General features: G+C 51.0%; 1 long non-coding RNA gene across 1 annotated transcript; it reads left to right on the forward strand.

Annotated features, from left to right (window-relative positions):
* Nucleotides 1–17: 17 nt before the first annotated feature.
* On the forward strand, nucleotides 18–9,093 carry LOC104913683 (uncharacterized). Its single transcript, XR_014887285.1, has 3 exons — nucleotides 18–5,580; nucleotides 8,000–8,281; nucleotides 8,921–9,093. It is a non-coding gene; the product is annotated as an uncharacterized LOC104913683 (long non-coding RNA).
* The last annotated feature ends 7,133 nt before the right edge of the window (nucleotides 9,094–16,226 follow it).

Here is a 16,226-nt window from a genome sequence, read left to right on the forward strand (position 1 = left end):
CTGATCTCTGCAGGAACTGTTCACCTGAAAGTCCCTTTGCTGAGGTCATGGCACTCCCCTTGAGGAACCGGCAACAGCTGAGGGTTGCTTCTCTTTGCTGGTGTGATTTACATCCATAGGAGCTGCCCTTGGAAGGTTTTACAATATAAAACAGAGGAAGGACCAAGAACAGATGGAGGTGAACCCAGGGGATGTGAGGGAGCAGCTGAGGACAATGATGAGCACTGATAAAGATGGAGCAGGGAGGGCAGCTCTGGCACAGTGGGAGCAGCTGCTGGAGGCTGGCAGTGCCCCCTCCCTGAGACCTGCAGCAGCACAGTGCTGGAGTAGCTGTGGTGTCTGAGGGCTGCTTGGTCCAGGCTCACTCTGTAGGAGAGAGGGGTGAGTATTGGCTTTACTGCAGTGGTTTCTACACCTTAAGTCCACAGGGAGCTCTGGTGGTGGTTCAGGAGCTTGCTGCCTCAGCTCACAGCATTTTCCCTCCGTACTGTCTGCTTCCTGTTCTCCAACAACCAAGTTTTGCATTTAGTGCCTGATTGATGCTGGGGATTCACAGCTGACTCAGCCACTCGAGACTTTGAATTCCCTGTAGCAAGAAAGGTTGTCTCAGCATCCCCCCCCTCCCCATACAGTAGGACAGCTCATCCCCAAAATTTCCAGGGCTGTGTTGGTCCTCACAGGGCTGCCACAATGGTTTTCAGTGAGCGTGGGATGCTGTCAGCTGCAGCTGATCTGGGGTTGCTCCCCACACCCTGTGTTTGCAAACACTGTCAGTCATTGCTGTTGCATGCATGGTGGTAATGCTCTGTGCAAGGCTGTGGTCCTTCACAGGACTGTGGGGGTTAGGAAGTGCTGCTGTTGGTTGCACCATGCAGACTGTGGCAAATCTGCAAGTGCTGCCTTTATGTGCTAACTTAATTCCCCCACGTGGTCCTGTTCGTGCTCTCTGCTGTTTGGAGCTCTCAGAGCTATGCAGTGTAATGAGACTGGCAGTGGTGGGATGGGGCTGGGACCCCCCCAGGCTTGGGGGTGCGAGGCACCTCCCGGCCAGGTGGCTGCTGCTTGTGGTTACTGCAGAGCTCGTTTAGGATGTGGTGTCTGTCCTAAGCCTGAACTTGGACAGAGGAAAGAGAGGAATGCTCAACCCAACCTCCTCCCTTCTATCTGGGGCAAAAAAAAGCACGTTGGAGAGGAGCCCTGAAGCAGTCGGATCTCTGAAAGGCGAAGTGCTATCCAGTTGCTGTGCAGATTTGTCAACTGCTTCAAGCAGGAAATTACTTCGTGTCTTGAAAACCCTCCAAGCACCTGTAACGCTGCGAGCACGGGGGAGCTGCTGTCTGCTGGCCTGGGCTCGGCGAGCCGGGGCTGAGCTGCTGGGCAGGGCCTGTCCCTCAGTGTCCTTGGAGGCGGGGGTCCCTTGGTGATGTGTTGGGGTCCTGAATTCATGTTTGGTGAGCAATGCATGCAGCATTGCATCTCTCTGTGACTCTCCCTGCGTTTCTGTAGGTCCTACCAAAGCGCAACAAGGGTGAAAGAAGGTGCTTTGCAACCCTGATGGGCTCTGTGTTTGGCCATGGCATGGGGAGGGGGGGGCTCCAAGCCCTCAAGGGTGGCACGGAGAGGGATGAGGTGGTCGTGTTGTGCCAGCAGTGCCAGGGTTGTGCGAAGGGTGATCTGGTGCTGCAGAGAGCTGCTGGCTGCTCGGCTGCAGCGATGCATTGCTCCGACTCAATGGGATCTTCCTCCCCCCTCTGACAGCTGTGCAATCGATCACGACCATGTGCAAAAAAATAAACGGCATCAAAGCCACTTGGCAACTTGACTAACCAAGTTCATAAATTAATTTCTATCCCTTTTGTAAGGGAGAAATCAGTCACTCCTCGAGGAGATCCGTCTCCATCACTCAACCAGCTGCATCCCTTCATAAATCTTCCCTGTAAGTCTGGGCTGGTGATTGCTGGGTGGGTATTTGGGGGAGCGTTGGTGCGATGTGGAGTTATGGTAGTGAATGGGATCTATGCAAAACGTGGATGAATGGCATTTGTGGGCTCCAAGAGCTGTGCTGGGGGCCTGGAAGGAGGTGAGGAGGTGAGGATTTCTGGGGTCAGTACTGTGCCCCGTGGAGCCCACCAGGCCCAAGCTTGAGGGCTTTACAACATGGGGTCCTGTGCATCTTGCTCCAAATGGACATTGGTGTCTGCAGCCCCAGCAGGGCTCTTCCAAGCAGACAGATAGAAGTCTGCTCTTCTCTACTCTAACCTTCACCACACTCCCCCCCCCTTCAGAAAAAATATCAGCACCTTCTCAGGCTGCCATCTGTTTATTTGGTTGGACTCAGAACTTGCTGAAATGTCTTTCGATGGATGAAGCAACGGAGAGTAGAAGAACAGAGCCTGGCAGGCTGCTTGGTGAGTGGAAAATAATTTTTTGGGACATTCTGGAGTTTGAAGCCCTGATGATGGATGTGCATGCAAGAGATGGTAATGGCTTTGTAAGTATCAAAACACAGAGCAAGAGAATAACTCTGCCTAATATACTGAGGAATGGATGCTGGGCAGGATCTGCTCTGCTCTGACACAACTGGATGATGGAGTGCTGTGGGCTCGGGAGTTAAACACTGCATTTGTTTAATGTGTTGGAAAAAAAACAGGATAAGTAGTTTTGAAAAAATATTACATGCTCACTATGAATGTATTGGAAAATCATAGCATCGTTAAGGTTGGAAAAGACCTCTAAGATCACCGCATCCAGCTGTTAACCCATCGCCAGCACACCCAAGCTCACAGATTGTTGGGTTTGGGGGTTTTGCTGGTTGCTGCACCAAGAAAAGGCTTTGCTGATCCCACTCCTATTTAACAGGGTTTTGGTGTCCCACTTCCAACCTGGGCTGATGTGGAAGCAGGGCTGAGCTGGTAGATGTGGTGATTCTCAGCATGGGTGCTGCCTTTTATCCACATCCTTACTGAGAGCAGGATAGGGGCACAGCCTGCACAGGGACCACAGAGATGTGGCAATGAGGGAGGTGGCAGTGGGATTGGTGGGGTGGGCTGGGGGATCTGAGAGGTCTTTTCCAGCCTTCGTGGCTCTGTGATTCTTTGGAATGTTGTTTTTTTTTTCTGCTTGATGGGTTTTTCTCTGGGTTAATCCAGCATGATTCCTGGAACAGGTGGAAGTGAGATAGCAGATAACAGGGCTGCAGGAGTGTCTGCATGGCAGGTTTTTGGGAGTGGATGTCTTCCCTCCCAACACCTGGCGGCTTTGTCCAGCTGCAGCCTTGGGAGGATGATCTGCCTGTGTTTGGCTTATCCTTGGGGACTGAAAATGAAAAACAGCAAGAAGAGAAAACTTGCTGTCAGCAATACTGTGTATATCCAGAGCTGTGCTAGGGAACCGCCAAGCTTCCTGGTACCCTGTGTGGCTGAGAGGCAATGAGATTAAGGAAAGCGTAACTTCCATAAAGAATTTTTTTAAAGGTATGTATACATAATGTATACGTGTATGTATTTATACACAAAGCTTTTAGGTATTCACTTTAATTCACTGAGCTGCTCTCATGGATTCTGAAGTGGTGCCCATTGTGGGGCCACCATTTGGGGTTTTTGGAGACCCTTCCCTTGCCTGTGGGCATCTTGGGCTGAACATTTTGGAATGAAGCTGCTCTCTCTGATGGCACAGGCTACATTTCGTTATTCTTTAGGACACAAATCTCCCCCTAAATTCCTGAGAGCTGCTGCCTGCTCTTTCCTTGGCCATGTGCTTTTTTTTTTTTTTTTTTGCCGTTTAATACTTTTTTTTTTTTTTAAAGGGCAAAACAAAACAGATCATTTCCTCGATTTAATGTGAGCCAATTATGGCTCATGGGCTGTTAACTTCATCACCGCTTCTTCCAAGAAAGACGTTGGGTAAAATGAACCAGCACAGCTCCGCGTGCGCCCGGCAAAGCCTCAGCCCTGGCCATTTATCCCCACGGATGGAAAAAAGCTAAAGCCTATGTCACACAAATGCCCTCTAAAGTATCCAACCACTTGTTGTACATCTGCTGACGGATACCAACTGGAAAGGAGATTAGCGCTCAGACTCCCGCGCTGGGCTGTCTGCTCCTCCTAATGAGGACCAGATTGCAGCCCCCGCCGGCGCTGCACCTCCAGCGGATGGCGGGATGGGGAGGTGCCAGGGCGCGTGCCAGCAGCGTGGAACCGTGTGGGCTGCGGGATGGGGCTGAAAGCTGCTGGGACCCGCAGTGGGGCTGGGGGTGGCACGGGGTGCTGGGGATGCTCCGAGGAGCTCAGGAGCTGCGCTTGGCCCTCTGTACGTTCATCCCAACTTGGGTGCGATGGTGTTTCCAGATGAACCATTGCATCCCTCCAATCTGGACACCACCAGCTTGTGGCCAGCGCTCAGCCGGGGTGAGATCCCACAGCAGCACCACGTGGGATGCGTTACCTCTCATCCCGCATGCTATCTCCCACCCTTCTTCTCCTCGGGAATTAAAGCGCTTTATGGCACTAAAAGCAACGGGGGGCCGTGCCCAGGGCTGTCCCCAGCTGTCCCACATCCCAAACCACCTCCACCTACTGGGGGCTGTGAGCAGCACGGCGCTGTGCCCGCCGCCGTCTCCTGAAGTGCTCCGTCTCCTGGCTGGGGGCCAGCGCAGGAATGTTAACGTTTTTCTGTGGCTAATTCGGGGCCGTGGGCAGGACCCGGCGCTGGCGCTTGTTTTATTTTATGTTTCTTTTCAGCAGCTGTTGAATTGAAAATTAAGATGTGCTGGGACCTAATCCCGAATAAAAATGCCAGTGCACCCTCCTGAGGCCCTGGGGTTAAGCTGTGCGGTGGGCAGCATGTGTCCCCATCCCAGGGCTGGGGAAAGCCAGGCACGGTGCTTCCCACCTGTGACAGACTGGGAGGGCTTGTAAAGAACTTGCCACCATGGCCATGAGGTTTTCTTATTTCCTTCTTTTTTTTTTTTTTTTTTCTTTTTTTTTCCTGGATTCTTCCGGATTTGGGGCTTTGGGTGTTTTTAGTGGTGGCTGGAGACGGGCTCTGTGGTGCATGGGGAAGTAGAAAGGAAAGATCACAAAATCATTAAGGCTGGAAAAGGCCTCTCAGATTCCCAGCCCACCCCACGTGCCCACTGACGCATCCCTCAGTGCCACATCTCTGTGGTTCTGGATCACCTCTGGGATGGTGACCCCAGCACTCCCTGGACAGCTGTGCAGTGCAGCACCATTCTTTCTCATCAGGAATTTCTCCTGCTATCCAGACTGAACCTCCTTTCTACATCTTGTCTTAAAATGATGAGCTAGGATCCTCATGTCAGGGGGAGCAGAAAATGGCTGCATCCTTAGAGCAGGGGATAGGGAGCTTTCTGTGAGCCCGTTTCACAGGAACCTTTTAACCCCAAAGATCCTTATGAGTCCCTTCCAACTTGAGATGTTCAATGATTCTGTGAACCCATTTGTCCTCTCATAAAATCTTGCAGATGGAATCTGGAGATATGAAGAGGCATTTCTGCTCCACTGGCCATCTATGAACAGGACGATGGTGTTACAGCTGCCTGCACATCTTCAACATTCCTAGGTAATTTTCACCTGTATTATTGGCGTAAGTGACCCTGCCCTGTCATCATGTTGTGTCCCCTGGTGCCCTGTGCTTTATCATTCGAGGTCATGGGAAGCACACAAAATATTTTCTTTTGTTCGTAATGGTCGTGCAGAGATTTTGGAGATCAGGATGTGCTGCATGCATTAAAGCACCTTCACCTCTAAGGCAGGCGGAGGTGATGCACAGGAGGCTCCCAAAACTCATTTCCCCTGGGAAAGCATCCTAAGCCCTACACATCCCAAATGCATACCGGGTCCTGCGGGATGAGACTGGAGAATGTGGGAGCGAGAAGGAGCAGGGCTTGTATGGGAAAGGCTGGAGAGGTGCTGCTGTGCTTTTCGGGGAGCCCCCAGTGCCCTGCCTGCTGCACAGAGCTCATGTGAAACTCATTAAAAGTGTGAGGAGAGGGAGCATGATGGTTGGGAATCGTTTTGTTTGGGTTTCTAAAACGTGCTCATGAAAACACTGTGTGGTTTTCTGACAAATTTGAAACAGTGCTATTCAATTCACTCCAGTGTTGCTACTGTTGATCTAGCAGACTGTAAAGCATTTATTGGAGTTGCTTGAGGCGAACTTAAGCATCTGTGGAATAACAAGTCCAGGAAGTAATTGCATCCACAAGGAAAATATTTTTATGTATAATTCAGTGACCCATTTTATAAACATTGCGGTTCCACCTCGGACTTTTTTTTTTTCTTCTTCTTTTTTTTTCCCCATTTTTTTCCCCTTTTCACCCACAGCCTTCCTCCATCCAAGCGCCTGAAGTTGGCCAAGTCTGTGGGGTTGGGTTTGGTGGCTTCTGCCTTTGGGCAGGCGCCAGGGCGGAGGCAGGAGGGACACCCTGGGGTGCCCAGCGGTGGTCCTGCAGTGGGGGAACATCGGTGCCAACACAGAGAGACGGCGTGGATGGCTCCTGCAGAGCCTGGCAGGCGCTGGGGGGATTGTCTCAGGGCAATGGCTTTGCTTTATTCCTGAGCTTTATGAGTCACCCACAGCCTGTGTGGCATCGAACTGGGGTTGAGGTCGCCGGTATCCTGTGCTGTCCTCATGTCCCCAGTGCTTGGGATGTCACACAGTGCTGGGAAATGGGGCTGTCGGCAGAGCCAGCCCTGCCACGGAGCTGTCTGCTGGAGGACGAGCCAACCCCGCCGCGGTGGCTGATGAAAGCATTATATTGATGCTTTCCTTTGAGTTATGTTTCTTTGGGTGAAGGGAAGTGGGCTGAAAACAAAAAGGCAACCAACCATGCTTCGGAGGAGTTGGGCTCCCCATCAAAATTCTTTTGGCAGCTGAAAACCGTGGTGGATTTTTCAATTTCACAATGTCCATTTTTGGGTAGGTTTTTTTTTTTTTTTGGGGGGGGTGGGGGGAGATTCATTTCCATGCAATAGGAATGCTTCTCCCCAAGCACCTTTCCCAGCTAGGGGCACTGAGTGCTCAGAGCTTTGAGGGCACACAGCCTGGGGACACTGAGCACAAAGCCATCATCATCTCACGGTCCTCATTCTCTGTGCTACACTATAGGGAATCATTTGAACCCCTGAACACCCACAGTGCTGGGGTGTTTTCACTGTCCTGCAAATCCCTGCGATGACCTCTTTAAGCCAGGCAATGCCAAAAATCGATGAGCAGAGCCCAAGATGAGGGTGCCAAGATGGGGCTCCCCATCTTTTCCTAATGCTTTTCTCTTCCCCCTCCCATGCTCTGCTATGAGTCCTGCAGCAAGGCTGAATGCCTGGCCACTCTCCAGAGGGGAGAACAAAGCAAAACAAAGCAGCCCTGGGAGTAAATATTATCTGGATACGAAGGAACGCTATGTTTCTTTGTATGGGTCTAGAATTTCTGCCTTTTAACAGCTAACCTTGACTCAGCCAATATCCACAACATGCAGCCCTGGCCAAAATATGCTGGGCCTTCAAGTACCACAACAGCTGTTTTTCTTGCTAAAATACAACATTAAATTTTTTGGACGGCTGGATGCTTCCTTGATGAAAGTGGAATAAGGGGCTATTTTCCTCCTTCCTTCTCTTTCTCTCCCCCTCTCCTCGTTCCCCTATCTCCACTGCCCTGGTGGGTCTGGAGCTCCCAGCACCCAGCTGTAAGGTAAGGGCTGGGGCCTGTGGGCTGCTCAGTGTCCCCCCTTGCTCCTGGATCCCTCCCAACACCCGGCTGAGCCCCGGCCAGCAGTGGTTGCAGCCCTGACATCTTGTTTTGCTGATGGTCTGTCGGTTGTCCAAAAGGTTCTGCTGTTAGAACAGGGGAACCGAGAGACGTGGTGCTGGTGGTGATGCTCCCACATGTGCCCAAGGGGACCCTGTGGTGCTGGTGGGACCCCAGTGGGCTTTGCACTTTGCACACCCTATCCGTGCAAACAACAATTTGGTGCTTTTTCAAGGGCTGCAGCTGATGATGTGGTGCGGGAACACAGTGGCCACACCTGGCCCTGTCACCTGATGCTGGTCACTCTCCCCACGCCAACCCCAAATCTCAGCCAGCTTTGGACAGCATTCACTCTCCTTCACCCTGCGATGCCCACAGTGAAATCAGCCCTCAGCTGGGTTTGCTGGCACCTTTATCACCTCAGTATCATCCATCAGATCAGCAGATCCAACGTGTTTGGGACACAGGACAGCCTTGCTGGACAGCATGCTTTTCCGTGGGAGTTTTCCAAGCTGAGGTGGGCACAGAGAGCTGCATGGTGCTCAGTGGGGATTTGCAGGAGCCCTGGGTATGAACTCAGGGAGCTGCTGCAGTGGGAGCAGGGATGTTGCTGCAGCCCTATGGCACTGGGATGTGGGTTTGACAGCTCTGCACTGCCCCACACACGGGTCCTACCCGGCCCCTCCCCGCCTCCGGCACGCGAGCTGTGGGCTTTGCTGCTTGGAAAAAAAAATCCCTCCGCTCCTCTTTCTTTCCTTTTTCCTTTTGGTTAAAGATCAGCTTGACTTTCAACGGGAGACAGAAGAATTTTTTAAAGGGGGAAGGTGGAACCCAACCAGGAACGAGTTTCATTGCCCAGAGCCTCGCAGCCGTGTTTATTTTGAATGGAGACAGGGGCAGAAAACCCAAGGGGGGACAGAGAGGTACCATGGGCACAGCTCAAGCCCAACCCCCAGCGCTGTGCCACCCTTTCCCATCACTCCATGTTCCCAAAGCACCTTTTCTCCTTCATATTTCACTCGCTGAGCTGTTGGCATTGCTCTCGCTGTGTTACAGATGGGGATGGATGGTGATGGGGACGCGGCCGCGTGCGCCCGGCGCAGACACAGCGATATTTGTGTGTGTGTAATGTATGTGTTCCCCTTTCCCCGGACAGCTACCATGTGTTTGGAATTAGCGCCGCGGTTGCAGGGGGAGAAGGCAGCTGGGTTTCTCCGGAGCATTTCAGTGCTTAATCTCTGAAGAATGCAGAATGTCTGTCTGGATGCCCCGGCCAAGATCAACTCCGCGGCACGGGGAGGCCAATATAAACGTTCATGTTTTGTGTCACTGAGATTTCATTAGATGTTTTTTATGTAATTGCATAAGTCAAACTACTGTGATGAAAATGCCACAGTGAACAAACGGGATGAATTGTGAAACTTCTCCTTCGAGGAGAGGACTGCGGGGTCCAACTCCAACCTCTTCCAAGGCAATGGGGTCCAGTTCCAGTCTTTTCCAAATGCTGGTGACCTTTTTGGAGGCTCTTTGCTGTCCCATTGCATCGATGTCAGGGTAGGAGATGTCCCCACGGATGGCTCCTTGAGTCCCAGGCTGTGGGAGGCAGAGGAGGTGGGAGGAAGTCCTCTCCCATTCCTTGGCTGCCTGACACCCCAGCACCCCGCAGCATCGGGATGAGATCACTGCACTCTTTAGTTCTCACTTTTAGAGGAGGGAATAGTGAGCAGTAGAGCTCACTCTGGAGCTCACAGCAGTGCCATGTCCAATCCCCACTGCCAGCCCCAATGGCTTTGTGCCCGTGTCCCGTAAAAATCTGCTGTAACTCCTTGATTCTACAGATTAATGCAAATTTAATGAAGCCTTAATCATCTGCTAAGGTCAAATGCGTGCTCTCAAGGTGTCTCCATAGGGTGCAGGCATGGTGCTGTTATTCCCTGGGCCCAGTAGCATCCATTGCCCTCCTGTCCCATCCTATCCACGGTTGTGTTGTGGCAGCGCACAGACCCCACTGAGACATGAGGACAGGCAGAAGCTTCTGCGAGTGGGGCTGGAAAGGTCGCCCTCAGTGCAGACACATCTGCTGGGCGGGAGGGCCTGGAATTTGGGATATTGTTTTTCTGGCGGGGAGCAGTGGGTGCCAAAAGCCTGATAAATTAATCACCTCGGACACGGGTCAGTCCAGCTCCTGGCGCATGCAGCCTGGGCTGCCCGAGCCACTGAGTGGAGATGGGGCCCACATTCAGCATGCAGTGACGGGTGGGGGTTCGGGACAGCGGCTGGACGCAGAGCTGGGCTCCTGAATGCTGTTCTGCATCAGCTCCCCATGGCCAGGCACCGTCACTCCCTGACCAACTGCTGCGTGCCCAATGTCCGTGGGAGATAAGGATGTGTTTGGGGTTTGCACAGTTCATGGTGCTGCAAAGCGCTGCCTTGGGGACTGCTGCAGTGCTTGAGAGCATGCAGGTTGTGGAGAAGGCTGCATGGAGTGCAGATGTGCAGGGTGCAGCTGTTGGAGGTCACAGGCAGCTTCTTGCAGCCGTTCAGCCCCATCCCTGCAGGCAGGTGTTTGCCACCTGGGCTGAATGCCCTGGCTCTGTGTGTGGCAGAGCCCAGAGCTGGGCTGGGGGTGATGCTGTGCAGCAAGGACCTGTGAGTGGCATTGTGGACCCACCGTAGTGGTGTTGGTTTGCAGGGATTGCTTTGATCATGCTGCTTGGATTCATGCACCAACAGTGGACAGTGGAGATTTTTCTGTCTCTAATGAATCTGCTGCCATCTTCCTCCTCCCTGTGCATGCACTCTCACTTCTTCTTTTCTGCTTCCTTTCCCAGCAAGCAGCAGCATCCTGCCAGCAGCAGCTTTTGTGTCACCTTCCTCAGTCTTTCTTAGGACCACTTCAGTTTGGAAAGGATAAAAAGAAGGAAGCAGGGAAAGGAGCAGAGCTTGGAGGAAAGATCCCACTGGAGCCTTCAGCATGTGGGCTGTGCCTGGGCCTCTCTTGCACAGGAGCCACTCAGGCTGCAGTGCACTGCTCGGGACAGAAGGTGTTAAGCATGTGTGCTGTCATCCACTTTTGGGATCTGAGATCTTTTTGGGATGATGCAGAACCTGCCTCCATCCTTCCTATCTTTTTGCCTTGTGTTCTCTCCTTCTCTCTCCACTTTTTTTTTTTTTTTTTTTTTTTTTTTTCCATCCAGACATAATTAATGTAAACCAAATGCTTTCTGCACAGCTACTGGCATTCTGAACCCATGTTATGTGTGGTCTTCCCTTTAGCCTGGACAGCCCAGAGACGGAGTTAAATGCTGAGTGCTATCCCAGACCTTCCTGGGCAGCATCCATTGCACAAGAGGCACCTTCAGTCTGTGCATTCCCTGCTGGGATGGGGCTATGCAGTGCTGGTTGAACTGGTTTAAATGTTTTTTGAGTGTATCCATGGCTTTATCTTCCAAATCCTGCCAAACTCAAACTGAACTTTTCTTGCTGGTTGGAGGAAATGTGCTTAAATGTAAACCCCAAATGCAGCAAGATCTTGCAATATGATTTTTATTGCAGCTGATTTCTGATCACTGCTCTCACTTCATCATTTACACTGGATCTTTAAGGATTGACGTGCGAAGAAATTAAGCAGCATCCAGCCTTTTCCTGGGATGTCCCAAGGGCCCAAAAAGAAGCTCAGCCGAATCTGTTGCCAGGTGCCCCACAGAGGTGACCCTGCACTGCCCAGTCAGGTACCACTCTGAGTCAGTGGCAAAGCATCTTGCAGACATGTCATGTGGGCTAAATGGGAAGCATCTGATGGCAGTGCTGTGGACGTGCTTTGAATTCCAAGGTGATTAGGATGCTGCAGATGCTTCGGTGGAAGGTGGGAGCAGGTCACCAGTAATCACTGCCATGTTTCTGCTCAAGAAGTGTCCCCAGATTGTGTCTGGGACTGGAGGGACATGGGGGTGACACCACTTGGATGCCTCCTCAATGGTGAGTTTTGGGGCATGGCTCTGGTGTTGAGTGTTTTGGCCAGAAAATGGAAAAAAAGCAAAGCACACTGGGGAGGACATACATGCATCCTTCAGCACAGTAGTTTGGTTATAAAAAGCCTTTCAGTGGAAGAGTGGTTTACGTGGAAACCTCAGCCAACGCAGGATGGGCACATGGAATCATTGAATCGCCAAGGTTGGAAAAGACCTTCAAGGTCAGCCAGTCCAAACAGCAATATTTCCCCACTAAACAGCATCCCTCAGTACATCTAAACACTCCTTGGACACCTCCAGAGATGGTGACTCCACCACTTCCCCAGGCAGCCCACTACAGCACCTGACCACTATTTTGAAGGGGCTCAGGTATCCGGGAGGGGTGATTTCTGCTCTGTGTGATGGAGAGGTGCTGGTGCTCACTGGAAAGGGGAAGAGCCCCACTGACAGAGGAACACCCCCCACTCCTCCCAGCCCTGTCCCCAGCGAACAGACTTGGGGCCATATGGTCCCCCCCATGGGCTGCCCTGGAGCTCTGGGTGATGACAACGTTAAATGAGTGAGAGGCTGAAAAATAGTGAGTGAGATTTTGTAACTGGTCACCTTGGCCAAGGAGGCAAACATTCTTCCTCGTGAGAGCGAGATGCTTTAGGAACTGTCTTAAAATTAATCCAAAACATGAGCCCAGCTCCAAATGAGTGGGACTTGGCAAGAGGGCTGGACACATTATCTTTAAATATAGGCAGGCATCCTAGAGGGTTTCTGGTGGTTTTTCTGGTCGTTCCTTATTCCTCTGTCTCCCCTTCTGCTCCTTGCATAATTCTGTCTATTTTAATGCTTGTTGCCACATTTTTGGCAGTTCATTTGTTTATTGTCCGAAAGCAGGCAAGGGTTGCAACACTACAAGAGATTGAAGTTGAGATGCTTTACTGGTAACAGCAGAAGAAACCACCTCACCACCAGGGCAGAAAGGCAGCATGAGGGCTGTTGGACACATCTGGATGTGTAAAGATACATCTGCCTTTAATACTTCCCACTGTAATGTAGAGCAGGTCTGGCCAGAGCCCTGCATGGTTGCATGCTCAGAAAGTGCAGGCGATGCGGCAGTGCTAGGACAGTGAGGGCCACATGTTCTAGCAAACACAGCTTCCTATTGACTTGTTAAACATTTGCTATTTATCAGATTTTGCTTTTAAACTGTCTGTAACGAGTCTGGGAGAACTCGTGTCAAAATCCCTTCCAGATGTGGAGGTGCTACCTGATAACTTGGTCACAGCGCGGACCTGAGCTCCTGCTCTGTTCCAATGAGCTGGGCTACTGAAAGAGCAAAAATGCAAAGAAAGGCGTTTAGAGAGAGGAGAGGTGTGTGTAAATCTTCCCCCAGTCCCCAAGAAAAGGTGTTCCAGGATGGCAGAGATGTGGCAATGAGGAACACGGGCAGCAGGCACGGTGGGATGGATTGGACTTGGGGATCTGAGAGGACTTTTCCTCTCTATGATTCTGTGATTTTATAATCCTGTGATTCCTTTTTATGGGCAAACAGACCCTTCATGAGTTTTATCATTGCTGGGAAAACACAGGTAGTGGAGACACGGCTGCCCTGCCTGTCTGTGCAGTGCTTTTTGAGTAACACTGACTTTTCCCCGTTTCAAGAATGCTTCTTTGGGTCTAGGGCTCCCAGACACATCAGCTCCTTTTATGAGCATCAGATGATGTGTACAGTTGGAAACCCAAGCGGCTCCCTTGCCTTCAGAGCACATGGATCAGATAAAGACCATCAGTTCAACACTTATTGGAAGGCCCTCCTTCTAGCAGCACACGCTCCGCAGACACACTGCCCTGTCAGTCTGCAGGAGAAGCTTTGGGGCCATGAGATATTCCCAGATTAAAACAACTCCTCTTGCTCTGTGGTATCTGTCAGATCATATAAGGGCTGAGCCAACTCCCATTGTAGCAAGGGAGGGTTTTTCCACTGCCTTTAAGAGGTGCTGGCTCGGGGCCATCCTTTCTGTAATGTGGATCCGGCAGTGTGCGTGATGCTCTGCATGATGACAGAATTTCTGGGAGATTGGCCTAAACCAAAACCTTGGACCGCCGCTCTCTGGGACCTCTCTGCTGCAGGAGTGGGTGGCCAAAGGTGCCCAACCTGGATTTGGCGTGAGAGTTTTGTAGCAACATGGCAGGAGCCAGGAGAGCCCTGTCAGCCTGCAGCTACCCTTCTCTGCTCATATCTGGGGCTGAAGGCTGCATCCATGCAGGATGCCCAGCACTGAAGTGGGATGTCCTGGTAGTGCTACCTATTTGCTACACATACTATGCATCTGCTTTGACTATGTCTAGTGCTGCTGCATGAAAGGTTGTTTTTGCATAGTAAACCCAACCACAGCGATTCCACCCTGCTCCCCTTTGCTCCAGGCTGGTGGATGGGGCTACTCTCAGTCTGGTGCTCCTGTATCACGCCCCAGGGAGATCTGGTGCTGGGTAGGACATGGGTGGTGGCTGCCTTTGCCACTGCAGGTTCTCCCCCTGAGCCATGCCCTGTTAAGGGCACAGGCATCTCCAAGAAAACAGAATGAAAAGCTGTGGAAGAGCCCAGTGCAAGATCTCCCATGCGCTCCCTGAACACAAATCACCACTGCTGAATTTCCATGAAAATCGAGTTTGTATGGACAACCCCTGAGGAGTAAGTCCTGGAGGATGCATCTCCTGGGACTGTTCAACACAGCTCCGCTGGAGCTGCCCAAGCTCAGGCAGGAGCTGCAGTGCTTTCCAAAATGGGGCAGCCTTGCTGTGGCCTACGGGGCACAGCACTGGTCAGAAGATGGAGTCAAGCTCACCACTAACCCAGTGGAGCCACTTGCTTGGACATGCATAGAGAGTCAGCGTAGAGAGGGGGAGCAGTGAGTGGAAAAAGCCGAAGGCTGCCGTTCAGAATCCTATGGAGATAAGGTGCTTTCTGGAGTGCCCTGTGCAGCTGGCAGCAGAAATCGAGCTTTTATGTTTAGGTCTGGACAGATTTTTGCTTTCTGCAGCCAAAGGGATCTGGATAAGGTTTGCCTGGAAGATTAGCTGGCACTCAGCCCCACTCCACATCTCTGGAAGCTGCCCCTCGTGCAGCAGCAGGTCCTAAATCCCCTCATCCCAGCCCTGCGGGGTGGATGTCATCAGGAGGGGACGGGGATGGGGACACTTTGGCCATGAGTGCTGCAAAGGGACAGCAGTGGGCCCTCCTGTACATGGGTGCCCATTGGTGTGCAGTGGGATGCTGCTCTGCCTTGTGCTGACAGCAGATACAGGGCTGGAGCAGAAAACACAGTCCCCCCCCTCATTCATTTTTTCCTTCCTTCCTTCCTTCCTTCCTTTCTTCCTTCCTTCCTTTCTTTCTTTCTTTCTTTCTTTCTTTCTTTCTTTCTTTCTTTCTTTCTTTCTTTCTTTCTTTCTTTCTTTCTTTCTTTCTTTCTTTCTTTCTTTCTTCTTTCTCTCTTTCTCTCTTTCTCTCTTTCTCTCTCTTTCTTTCTTTCTTTCTTTCTCTCTCTCTTTCTTTCTCTCTTTCTCTTCTTCTCTCTCTCTTTCTTTCTTTCTTTCTTTCTGTCTTTCTCTCTCTCTCTCTTTCTTTCTGTTCTTTCTTTCTTTCTTTCTTTCTTTCTTTCTTTCTTTTCTTTCTTTCTTTCTTTCTTTTCTTTCTTTCTTTCTTTCTTTTTCTTTCTTTCTTTCTTTCTTTCTTTCTTTCTTTCTTTCTTTCTTTCTTTCTTTCTTTCTTTCTTTCTTTCTTTCTTTCTTTCTTCTTCTTTCTTTCTTTCTTTCTTTCTTTTTTCTCCCTTGGGCCGATGGTAAAAAAGCCCAGGCGGTTTCGGCTCCGCAAAACCCAAATGCCTTTTGCAGCATCAAGCCTGGATCCCATAAGTAATATCCCAGCATTGGAGAATAACACAGTATATGAAGTAGACGGGGAGCTATAAAGACGCTTTAAAAGGGGCAATAAAAGTTTTGGGTTTCATATCGTCTTACCAAAGAAGAGAATAACAGAGAAGCAGGAAATTTCAGTAGCAGACATGACAAAGGTCACAGCACTCAGACTGCACCTTAGACGAAAACACCTCGTCTTATGAAAACAGCAAGAATTTTTGGCAGGGGCTCAAGAGCTCTTACAGGCAAAGCTCTCAGCAGCGCTAAAAGGTTACAAGAGACTGTTTTGTCTACGTTGCTGTAAATGTTTATAATATTTCCTTGCATTTGTAGTGCATGGGATATCCTGGCTGAGCGATAGTGAGCTCAGTCTCTGCAGGCAGGTGTAGGTGCCCTGCATCGCCCCGTGGATGCTGGTCCCACCATGGGCACCATGGCTGCTCCTGGCTGTAGGGTAACTCTCAAGATGGATGCTGGTTTGGGGATGGATGGTGGGAGCAGAGCTTGAGGGCAGCAATGGGGGGAAAGAAATAGAGAGAAACCTTGCTGCTGCTTTGCTGTGTGCAATATCCTTTTTGGATGGTT

Source organism: Meleagris gallopavo, chromosome 19 (assembly GCF_905368555.1).
Source record: "Meleagris gallopavo chromosome 19, MGAL_WU_HG_1.1, whole genome shotgun sequence".
NCBI lineage: Eukaryota > Metazoa > Chordata > Aves > Galliformes > Phasianidae > Meleagris > Meleagris gallopavo.